Here is an 11,650-nt window from a genome sequence, read left to right as displayed (position 1 = left end):
TTTTCCTATCATTACATGTCTAACTACCTAAATATGTAACTCGACTCTAGAAGGATAAAATTATTATGATGTAGAATAGCCATTATACACACACACACACACACACACACACACACACACACACATATATATATATATATATATATATTCTCAGTAGAGCCCAACGATATACAACCATTTCTCATTTTTCTACAACTTACATAGAATTACAGCATTTATCAAACAGTCTCATCATAATAGATTTACAGCATATATCAAGCATTTCAGCATATTATGTCCCAGCATTTCAAATACTTGTCTTAGACATAAACAGTTTCATATCATTCATAGAACAACAGAGGACCCCATTACACATGCTTTGTGTTCTATCCTAAGATTTATCCATACATCAACCCATTCTCAGCTAAAATAAGATTTATATACAAATATCATAATATCCGAGTGAATTTTAAAGGCCATCTATGGTAAGCTTCCTTTACCTAGAAATGGGTTTCTAAGATCACTCCCCTTGTAAGTCCCAAGGTAGAGCCATAGCGTTCAAGTATAAAATATTGTTTGAAGGACTCATATATTCCTAATATGACAAAGTAGGAAGCTCTTGAGAAAGAGAAATCAAGTAATAAGGAGTGAAGTTGGAGAATTAAGCTCTGGAGACTTACTTAGATCTGAATAGAATAGTCGTTTACACTTGGATTGAGAAGAGGTTCAGGCTTCGAGAGATTTTCTCTGAGAAGAGAAAGTGAGAGAATAGAGAGAAAACAAGATGAGCAAGTTGTTTAGTGAGAAATGAACATTTTTAGGGTTGGAGTTCCTTAAATACCTTTCTAAATCTGCGCGTTCTAACTTTAACGAACTCTGTTTTCGCCTGGATGAGAAAATAATATAGTGGTAGTACTCAATTTTCTGCTATTCTCACTTAATCGAGAATGGGTCAAGAGTCCCCATTTTTCCTGTGACTCATCGCCTGAACAAGCTCATCTTTCCTAGGTGAGAAGACAGTTGGGGTGATATTATCCTATCTCACTTGAGCAAGACTGATCTCAATTGAGCAAAATCACTCTAGAATGCCCAGTTCAACATGATTCTGCCTTACTTGAGCGAGAAACCCTACACTAAAACTCCTATATTTTCCAGAAAGAAGGCAATGCAAATGAGATTTTTACAATAAAAGGCTCTGCTATATCCTTAATGTTAACACACACATAAACCTCTTAATAATCTATCACAAACCCTTGTTACTAAATATATCAAACAAAGCAACCAAATAGCTCTACAAACGCACAATTTTCATTTGGCAATTGCACAACTTACACATTTATACTTCAACATATGAAAATTCATACAGATCAAGCAATTACAACCCAAATTAAAAAGAGTAATATAATATATACATATATAAATATATAGGTCTGACAAGAATAAAGAGTAGTGGTCAAAATAGATATAATTGAGGGTCTTTACGAAAGAATTAGAAAAAATGTCTCTATTCAACATTTGTCAATGCTTGACCTAACCTTTTAAAGATTTTGTGAAAGTCATTTTTCCTACATCAAGTAAAATATGCTCCTTGAAATCCTAGGTCCAAAAGGTCACATTCATGCATCATAGCATAAAGTTCCTTCATGAGTTAAGGGTTTAGGGTTCTAGATAATTATCAATTCAAGTTTTTGAGATATAATGACATTAGTACAATGATGTTTCTTCTTTGAATTAGTCTTGATCCTTTTCTAAATCATGAGCCTAATTTAAAAGAGCTCCTAAACATGCATATTATTAGTTATGATGACTTTTATAACATTTTCTTTTAGAGCATGAAAATGATTTCTTCACAAAAGTTGTTCTTGATCTTCAACCTTGTCTTTATATTTTGGAACACTTTTTTTATTTTTTCTATTTGGGACAATCAACTAGGTTACATGTGTGAACCCCAATTTCTTATACATTATTCCTAAATTTTTGTTCTTATGATTAGCATTTACTATATCATGATTAATAATTTTTACAATATGATTTTCACTATCCTAATTGATGTTAGGGTTAATCGCTTCATTGTCTCTTATAGGATAAGCTACTAGTGGAGTAGTAACACCATTCATAGGTGAAGTAGTATTCGCTGAATAGGAGTGAGAGTAATGTCTATAACAATCGTAATTTGAACAAATAATATACAAACCTTCATATTCTACATTGTACCAATGATTATGCAACCAAATCTAACACCACAACAACCAAAATTTGAACAAACAATATGCAGACCTTCATACTTTATATTGTACCAATGATTTAGCAAGCAAATCTTACCAACAACAAAAAAAAATGAGATCAATTTCAAAATAAACACAAGTAAATCTCCCTTTCTGCACATTCATGGTTCACTCTGCCTTTACTTCTATAGCAACAAAATTCTAGCTCTAATTAGTAATTGTAAAAAAAATATTAAAGATCATAAAAGGTTTGTCATTGATAACCTTTTGTATAATTTTGTTCCAAATCAAATTCAATATATAAAATCTATTATTAGTATCGATGATATCAAAACTTCTTGATTGTTTCCATGTTTACTTCAATTTTTCAATTATGAGTTTGTAGCCTATATGTTTTTCCAAAAGCTTGATAATCAAAGTATCTATTCATGGAGTACAAAGTTTAGATATCACTGAATTTGCTACTAGGGTTTTGGGATAAAGTTGAATTGCACCTTCTAACTCAATTCAAACAAGCCATTTCGTAATGAGATCTTCTTGTTGCAAATTCATTTAATTAATTAAAAATAAGGAATAATGGTTAAATCTACATAATTGATTAGATGGAAGACAAAAATCCATTTAATTGCAAATCCCTTGTATGAATTTATGAATTTTCACATTATTTTAAATTTAGAATTTAGAGAGAAGAAAATAGAAAGATCTAGAAGCATTAAACGAAGTTTGGAACAAAAATAGGACATTTGAACCTTAATGTTCTCACATTTTGAGTTTGAAGTTTAAAAAAAATGGATGTGTGCAGTTTCCAACATCCTCATTTTCAGGGTTTTATAAATTACTCAAAATCAATTAAAGTTACAGAAATCCTAACATTTAAAAATCAATGTCTCACATCCTAATAAAACAAATAATTCAAGGAACGAGTTGAAAAATATAAAACTTAATGTTTTCACATTTAATACATATAAAGCAAATAATTATTTGCAAGACAAGTTGTTCAAAGCCAGTTGAAATTTTATAGAATCTTCTAAAATGTGGGACAAAGACATAACATTAACTTTAAAGTGATTCATCTTCAACTTTGAAAAACTCTATAAATAAATGAAGATGTTTAGATTTAAGGACTCTTTTTCACTGTGTGTTGTTGAATTTTTAGGTTATGATAATATGTAATCAAGATTCAAGCTCATGTAATCTTATTTATGTGAATCTAATTAATTTTTTATTGATAATTGTATAGTTTTACTTATGCACTTAATGCTTCAATTGAATTGGCCATTCACTTATATAAATTTGAAATATTTCTACACAATGGACATATTAATAGACAAGCTGAAATTTGAGGTAAGTTTCTTTGAATTAGACATAGGAATTAGAGGTTGATGTGTAGGATGTGATTGTTATTGATTCTTGTTTGTAAATATTTTAGTTAAATTTACCTAAGATATTAAGATTTTCTAGCTAAAAATTAGAGTAAAATACCAAAACTTTGAATTTTACTATACTAGATATTTAGATCATACAATAATACCATAAAATTGAGTTAGAATTTGTATTTGTATTTTCTATAGGAGTGAAAATCGAGATGAAGTTTAAATCTAACCATTTTTTTCATTCTAAATTTACATATGATTTTTATTCATTTCTCTCTATATATATAATTGTGTTTTTTATCTTATATTTCTTTGTTCTACACATTTTTTATAAAAACTTTACCATAATCTTATTTTGTTCTACATTATTTCTAAATTTTCATATATTCTTGCATGTTCTCGTCTTTAGTTTTCTTCTTTTAATGATTTAAATTTTCATGTTTTTATTTTTATTTAATATTATTATTTTTATATAAATTTGACACAAAACTCAAAAATATGTTGATTAATTTGTTTTTTTACTGAATTTTATGAAATTTGTTAAGCTTGGTAAGAATCCTTATAGAAACTATACAATCTATACTCTTTTAAAACAATTAGTATATTTGCCACCTTTGCTTATTCAAATTAAGAATAATATCAACCAATCATTGTAAATTAGCTTTAGCATTCAAATCTTTACACACCATCATCGCCTAAAAGTATTCGTGAAATAATTAATCCTATTATATATTAATTAAACAGACATTTAGATTATTTAACAAAGAAACATATTTCATTACTTGACCTTATAATGGTCATTTGTTGCTCTCGGCTTTATTTCTTTTTAATTTTTCTATTGTGTTTAAGTAAATAAATTATTGTGAAGCCACACTTATTGGTAAATATAATTAACATGATACATCTAATGTCCTTAAATAATATTTAAATATGTGCATAATTTCTCATTAATTATTTTAATATTTCACACACACCATAATAAGCTTCTAAATTTCAGGAATAAAGATTATAGGTTGAATTGACGGGTTCTCTAATCAATGGAAAAAAAATTGAGCATACAAGTTACATGGCATGTTAATTTACTCACTATGCTTCAAGATCTATTTTCTTAAAAATTGTGATTGAATTGATGTGGTGATTAGCGAGACTTTTAATCAACAGTGTAATTTTACATATAACTTAGTTAATGTAGCAATTGACATCATTTTAGTTGTTCACCTATGATCTCAAATGTTTGTGAATATATTAAACTCAAGGATTACTATAAAAAAAAAACTTTAAAAATATAGCTAAAAATGTATATTTATTTATTAGAAAATTCAACGTCAAAAGCTTCTCAACAAGCTAAATGAAAAACATTTTATATTACAACCAATGTTGATCCTTTGACAATCACCAATCAAGAAATAAAGTAGTTCATAAGTTTTAAGATTAACTATAAATTGACTTTTCATTTTCTTTGCAATCCAAGTACATATATGTACATTTAAATTGTACAATATTGGTCTATGATAAACAATATCAAAATAAGTATATATAAAGCTTTTTAACAAATATCATAACTAAAAATTAGTTACAAAGATATTTAAAAAAAATTATTAAATATAAAAAATATATGAAAAATACTCTTTTTATTTTATTTAAAAATTTGAATCAACAGGTTTAATTAAAGAATTTGAAAATTTTTTAATTTTAAAACTAAAAATTATGCATAAGGAATATTATTTTTATATATCGTTAAAATTACTGAGGCAAACGAGATGCAAAAGAAACAATGCCATGAATGCTGTAAAGTTAACAGTGTTGCGGACACAAGTAACGCTTGAGAGAACAAAAATATAATTTTAAGATTCTGAAGAGGATTACAAATATTATAAATTTGTTTGTGGATCCTATTTCATTTTGTCACATACAATTTGTGTACAACGTTTGACCTAAACCCTAAGCGTTTGACCTATCTTCTTAGTCAGGTGCTGTTGTGTTACCGGCAACACAAGGCCCTAAAAACTCAAACGCAGAAAAAAAAAACACAGCAAGAAAAATAAATAAATTAAGCTACAGTTATTGGGAAGCTGGTAATGCATTGGGAGAGGGTGTGTCTCCGAAGAACACTGTTCGAAATGAGTAGTGATAATAAGTGGAGTTCTTAAATGGGCCACACCATCATTATTCATTAGCCCATTTTAGAGGAGATTCATAAATAACACAACGTTGACAAGGGCAACAAAAGGAACAACAAAAAATGCATATTTCTTGTGATTTGGTTGATGATAATCTTATTTTACTCGCGTGTAATTTTATTTTATTTTATTTTTTGGTCGTGCCGTGTAATTTAATTCACCCACCAGAAAGGGAGTAATGGACAATCATAAATCCAAAATAAAATGTCATTATCAATAAAGAATATAAATTCCATGTTTGCAAAATGTTTGAAAAAAGACAAAGTTGGGAGGCACATCTCAATCGTGGCAAATTCGAATCATCTCTTTCAAATCTAATATATTAAAGGAAAGCTTAAGAAATTGCCCGCTAAGTAAGAAATTGTAAATATTGTTACGCGTGTTTGCATTTTGCGTTTTAATTGATAAATGTACTTTAGTCAGCAAAGGAAAGGTTAAAATGTACTGGCTTAAATGTATTTATATCTCCAACTATCTGATTTTAGTCTTTTTACCTTCAATTGCTATGATTTTAGCTTCTAATTTTTTTAATATAATAATTTAGTTGTTCCATTATATTTTTCATTTAAATTTTAACACAATATAATAATATCAATTTGATTTGCTCATACTTGTAGAGTCAAATCAATATACGGACACCTTTGTTAAAATAGATCTTGATTTCCTATCCTCTTTCTATCAGTTTGATGACTCCTCCCTTCTCCCCTTCTTAAGCTGAAATGCTTGTAATTTGTGATTCTCTCAAGTTTTTTTGGCTGAGGGTCTTTTGTGTTTTGGATTGCTACGCCCTATTGACTAGAAAAAATAATAATATTTTTACATTCTAAATATAATTGAACTAAATAAACCATAGAATATATTTATTGAACACTTAATTGAAACTTCAATGAAAATATTAGATATATCATGTGACCTTTTCTTACAGTTTTAATTTCATCATATTTAAATAATGTATACACTACTTGTTAACTCAAATTAAGGTAACTAACCTTATTAAATTTTAAAAAGAAGAGTAAAAGGATCAAATTTACGTTTAAAAAAATTTAAAACACAAAATCGCACAATTAAATTAAAAGGAAAAGAACTAAAATCACCTTGAAAAATCAAATTAAATACACTTTTATCTCTGTACTGAACTTATTATATATATAAATATATATAATACTCTAACCTTTATATATAAATTTAATTTTGATATTATCCTCACCATATATTACTATCTTACACTAACATGATGTCATTGTAAAACATAGTAATTAGATTTATTTTTTTTAAATCTACTCAAATCAATAATATCTATATAATAAAATTAATTCTCTTAACACTATTTTTTTCATATATTTGAATATGAAAAATGTATATTCTTGAACCTACTTATGTTGATATATAACAACTTTAACAGAAAGCATCATAACAATAGTAAATAATGAAAATTAATTAAAACAATTATATATAAGAATTAAATCGAAGATATTTTCCTTCACTTCCCTCTCCTCGCTTTTCGCACCTAAAAAAATTGAAGATATTTTTATATGAAAAGGAATTAAAAACAGATGTCACGTACATGTATCAAAATTATATTTAAGCACATATAGCCTAATATCATACTATCCACATATTGGAGGATACTATCGTACGTTTTTCACAAAATCTAACCACGAATTGACACTATTAACCATTTCTTTAAGGTGAATGAACATGCATGATTATTTTAGGTTAAATTTGGACATCAAGTAACTATATTTTCAATTCTGATATTTTGTTGCTAAGAACTTCAATAATTTGCATTCAAATTACGTTAATGTTTCCACTCATTGAGCTAAGGCCCGATAATTTTCAGTTGAATTTTTCATCTATCCAACTCCAAATACCCAAAAAAAAAAAAGTGGCTTTCAAAGTTTTTTTTTTTTAGAAATAATTTTTATTTTTATTATATATATATATATATGTGTGTGTCACACCTGCATTATGTTTTCATTAAATATTGAACAGAATTTGAAATAAAGAACTTATTTTAACAATTAAAAAAATAAATGCAAGTCATTAAAATTTGCACATAAATTAAAGTATAATAATGAAAATTTTAATTAAGTATTTTTTAAATTCATTCCAAATTATTAAAGAGTATATTTTCATAATTTACTAAAAAAATCAATTAAATTTAAATAATTCTTAACTATAGGAAACATATGATTTAAACAAATTATGCCTTATCTTTAATCGAGTAAAATCCAAATTCACTTTGGATCAAACGAAAGCATACAAATAAAATTGTGCATTTGGGTTGGCTTACCGTAGCATATCAGAACTTTTGAGGCGATAACCTTCTGGATGGTGATGGATCCAATTCCTCTCCCAGTTGACCATGTTGGTTTAGTGCATTAGTCTAAGAAAAATCGAAATGTTTGGCATTGATTTTGGAGGACTACAGACAATTGTAACCACATCATGCTGTTAGCATCAAGGATTTGTCGTACATGGGTATCCAAGTTTGTGATCAATAATCATTCTAAGTACATATGGCAATTTGTATCTGTGGACAGATCAAGATGTATTCAGGATTGAAAGTGAATAAATTTTGATGATAAACATATTTATGTACTTAACACAGAAAATAAACACATATATGTACAATAATTTTGTTTTGTTGTCATCACACCCCTCCCTCCTACTGAAGTCTTGCCTCCGTTACAGTGAATTTTCTTATAATTAAGTCAAAATATATTAAATTTTTATTTTAGTTTTTTAAAAACTTTTAGCTTTATTTTTTATATTTTAAAAATTATTAACTTTAATCTTTAATGACGGTATAATGACAATGTCACTAACACAAATATTGCCATATCTTAATTTTTATGTCATGTTTCACCTTTTTATAAATTCAAGTAAGTGGAAGAAATCAAAACCAATAATTTTAAAAAAATTTAAGACTAAAAATTTTAAAATTAGTATATAAAGACTAAATTTAAAATTTAGTATATTTTTAAGAATAAAAAATATATTTAAACCCACAATTAGTTTATTCAACAAGTAATGAAGTCGATTAATTAATTATATATTTAACATGTGTCTGAAATAGTTTTCTTATATAATTATATTTTAAAATAAATCAAACTAAACACTATATATAATTTATGAATATAAATTTTAAAATGAAAGTATTTTCAAAAAAAAAAATTTATCATATCTAATAATTTTTTCACATGAATGATATTGTTAATTTGTTGATATGGAGAAGATAAAAAGAAAAAAAGAAAAAAAAGAACAGACTGAAATTAATGAAAATCAGACCACTTCATTCATTTAGATGCTCTGAAATAGATGTTGGGTTTCCATATAATTACGCCGTCACATTAAAATATTACCGGTTGGAGAAGTAAAGTTTTAGTACTTTCATAGATAGGATATTTTTGCTAAAATTAGTGTTTTTTTAATGTAAATGTTATATTTTATTTTATTTTTCAACTTCATTTTAATTTCTTTTATGTATACTGTTCATATATTATTTATCATTTTATTAATATGGACAATCGTTCAAAAAATCAGCAATTTGATAAACGAGGATCAATTGTAGAGTTTTGACATTTTATTAATATGTACAATTACTGGAAATTGAGGATGGACATTTATGTTTTTCATGTTCATTGAAGGCAAATCTCTCTCTGTGTTTTCTTATTCATAAAAGATATAGATTATCATGTTCATTTATATTTTTGTTAGCTTAATATACCTATTGTCTTGTTAGTACATTAATTGGCCATTTCATCATGTTTTTCCTATTTTACTGTGATTGTGCACAAATTCTACAACCAAGTATACTAACATTCATCATCTTCTTTATAAGTCTTTGTGCGATATTTTTATGTATATATATAAAAAAAATCCCATTTAACATAATTTTCTTTTTTAATGGTCATAAAATCTTTGAATTAAGTTTACAATTGTACTCAACACAAAATTAGAAATCTAAAATCAAAGCTCCAATAAAATTAAAGAACGAAATTAAATTTGACTCTTAAATTCGAGAATAAAAACACTAATTTTGCTTATATTTTTTTTAGATATTTTTATATATATAATAAATTTTTTATTTTTAAATCTAAAAGTTTTTAAAATTAGAAAAATAAAACTAATTCAAAAGTGAGTATTACTATTATAAGAAAAGAAATATACACTCCAATAAGATAAAAAAAAATATAAATAAAAAGTCCAAACATATTTTAAAAGTATTTCTTTGCACTTATATTTTAATCTATCTTTTTGTATACAAAGAAAAAGACAAACCATAGAATATGTAAATTATCTAAAACTAAAAATTTAGAAATTGTATTTGAATGATCATTTATAGGATAAAACATATCTTTAGGCAAATGTGTCAAATGAGTTAAATTGACAGTTATTGAATTAACATCGTGAATAACATGACATATGAATACATGAAAAAAGTTTTACATGAGATTATGAATATCCTGTAAAATAGAATACACTTCAAGATAAATTAATCTTAATTTTTTTATAATAAGGTTCATTACTTTTAAGCAATCATATTCTAAAATAACCCATGGCAACATTTCAATATAGCTAAGTGAAGATCCTAAAAGATTGTTTCTAATTCAACACAAAGAGCACCATAAAAAAAAAAGGTAATCCTTGTTGGTCATTTACCACTATAGTTTCATATAACACCATCACAACCCATGTGGTTTATCCTACAATTACTGTCCGTATTAATCTTATTTACTCAGAAAGATGGTGTGTCAGGTTAGTGTAGTTATATGTATTTATTATTATGCCGATTGATTAGAGTTGCGTAAACTGACACTATGTGAATTAGCTATATGTTGAAAAATAAAGGTTGTGAGATTGCCAAACAAGAAGCAGAGCAGTTGTTAAGCTGTATGATGATGTTGATATATGTGAAGTGTCATGTGAATGAAAAAATGATGGTTAAATGTGTTGAGTATTTGGATAATTTAGACAGTGTGATTAAGAATTGGTAGTATTTCACTCAGGAGAAAAATTTTGGAGTCTGGGTGCAAGGTATCTCGCTCAAGCAAGATTAGTCTCGCCTAAGCGAGAACAGATAGGATTGCCTCAGTTGTAACCTTGCCCAGGCGAGAAGGAGTCTCGCTCAGGCGAGAAATGACCTCGCTCAGGCGAGATGAGCTCGCTCAAGCAAGATGTCGCAGGAGTAATAGGTAGCTCTCTGGACGCAATCTCGCTCAAACGAGAATGTTGCTCGTCCAAGCGAGATGTATCTCGCTTAAGTGAAGAGTTTCTCGCTCAAGCAAGAATATCAAAAATTTTGAGTCCTTCCACTGTCTGGTATTCTCGTCCAGGCGAGAGTTAGCTCTCCCAAGAAAGAGTAGAGCTCGCTCAAGCGAGAAGTAGCTCGCTTGAGCGAGAGCGCGCGCTAGAGGGGTATTTAAGGTATCTCAGTGCCCAGAAACTTCATTTTCTCACCAGACAACTTTTCTCTCTCATTTTCTCTTTGTTTTCTCTCTTATTACTCTTAGAGAAAGCTTTCTCAAAGCTGAATTCCTTCCCGATCAAAGCGAGATTTTCCATCTTATTGAGGTTTAGGTGAGTTCTCGGAGCTCAATTCTCAATTTTTACCTTGTTTCTTCTCTCCCTTTTTCAAGGGACTTAAATCATATTATTTTAAGGAGATCTGAGCCGATCAAGCCGTATTCCACACCCAAACAATTGATCTCTCTACAGAACTCACTAGGAGTACTATTTTGGAACTCATTCCAGGTAAGGGAAGCTTACCTGATTTGATCCAGTTCATTTAATATAAATCGTGATGTCTATATAAGTTATTTCATTCTAGCTGAGAATAATGGACTGTATAAGTTAACTTTGGTCTACAATCCAGAGTTTGTGTAATTAA

The sequence above is a fragment of the Abrus precatorius genome, unplaced genomic scaffold (genome assembly GCF_003935025.1).
Source record: "Abrus precatorius isolate BTA unplaced genomic scaffold, Abrus_2018 Scaffold10, whole genome shotgun sequence".
Classification (NCBI taxonomy): Eukaryota; Viridiplantae; Streptophyta; class Magnoliopsida; order Fabales; family Fabaceae; genus Abrus; species Abrus precatorius.
This window is presented reverse-complemented; position numbering follows the sequence as displayed.